Raw genomic sequence first — 891 nt, 5'->3', positions numbered from 1 at the left:
GCTAATGCTTTTAAGATCAAGTCAAGCACGATTTAGGTGATACAGAACTCAGTTTAGTTTGGGGGTTCTCCTACTGAAGACCCCAACATGCACATCAGGGATTTCATCGAGATCTGCGACATTTCAAGTTCAATGGTGTGACTGAAGATGCTATCAAGTTGTGACTCTTCCCATTCTCTCTAAGGGATAAAGCAAAGTGTTTGTTACATTCTCTACCATCAGGGTCTATCACCACATGGGAGGATCTTGCTCAAAAGTTTCTCACTAAATTCTTCCCTATGGCGAATACTACTGCAATCAGGAATGCTCTTACTCAGTTTGCTCAGCAAACTGGTGAATCTTTGTGTGAGGCTTGGGATCGATATAAGGAGATGCTAAGGAAGTGCCCACACCATGGCATGCCTGACTGGATGATTATAAACTATTTCTATAATGGATTGGGTGCTACTTCTAGACCCATGCTCGATGCAACATCAGGAGGAGCCTTGTGGGCTAAAAGCTACAATAAATCTTATGAATTGATTGAACTGATGGCTGCTAATGAATACCAGAATCCTTCTCAGAGACTAGCTCAGGAAAAAGTAGCAGGAATTCTGGAGTTGGATGTAGCAACTGCTATAGCTTCCTAACTTAAGGCTTTGACGATGAAGGTGGACACTTTGGCCAATTATAGAGTTAATCAAATCACTAGTGTCTCTGAGCTTTGTGCTGGTGCCCATGAGACTGATTATTGTGCTATTTCTAGTGAATCGGCTCAGTTCATGAGCAACTTTCAACGATTGCAGCAACCTGTGCCAGCCACTTATCATCCCAACAACCGCAATCATCCTAATTTCAGCTGGAGCAATGCTCAGAATGCGGTTTAACAACCTTATCAGTAGTACCCAGCTA

The 891-nt window shown here is 42.8% G+C and overlaps 1 non-coding gene across 1 annotated transcript; it reads right to left on the bottom strand.

Moving 5' to 3' along the window:
* Positions 1-293: 293 nt before the first annotated feature.
* Positions 294-400, bottom strand: LOC141709286 (small nucleolar RNA R71). The gene has a single exon (XR_012569872.1). It is a non-coding gene; the product is annotated as a small nucleolar RNA R71 (small nucleolar RNA).
* Between the last annotated feature and the right edge of the window lie 491 nt (positions 401-891).

The sequence above is a fragment of the Apium graveolens genome, chromosome 2, assembly GCF_009905375.1.
Source record: "Apium graveolens cultivar Ventura chromosome 2, ASM990537v1, whole genome shotgun sequence".
Lineage (NCBI taxonomy): Eukaryota > Viridiplantae > Streptophyta > Magnoliopsida > Apiales > Apiaceae > Apium > Apium graveolens.
Note: the sequence above shows the minus strand (reverse complement) of the source record. Positions and strands in the feature narration are given on the sequence as shown.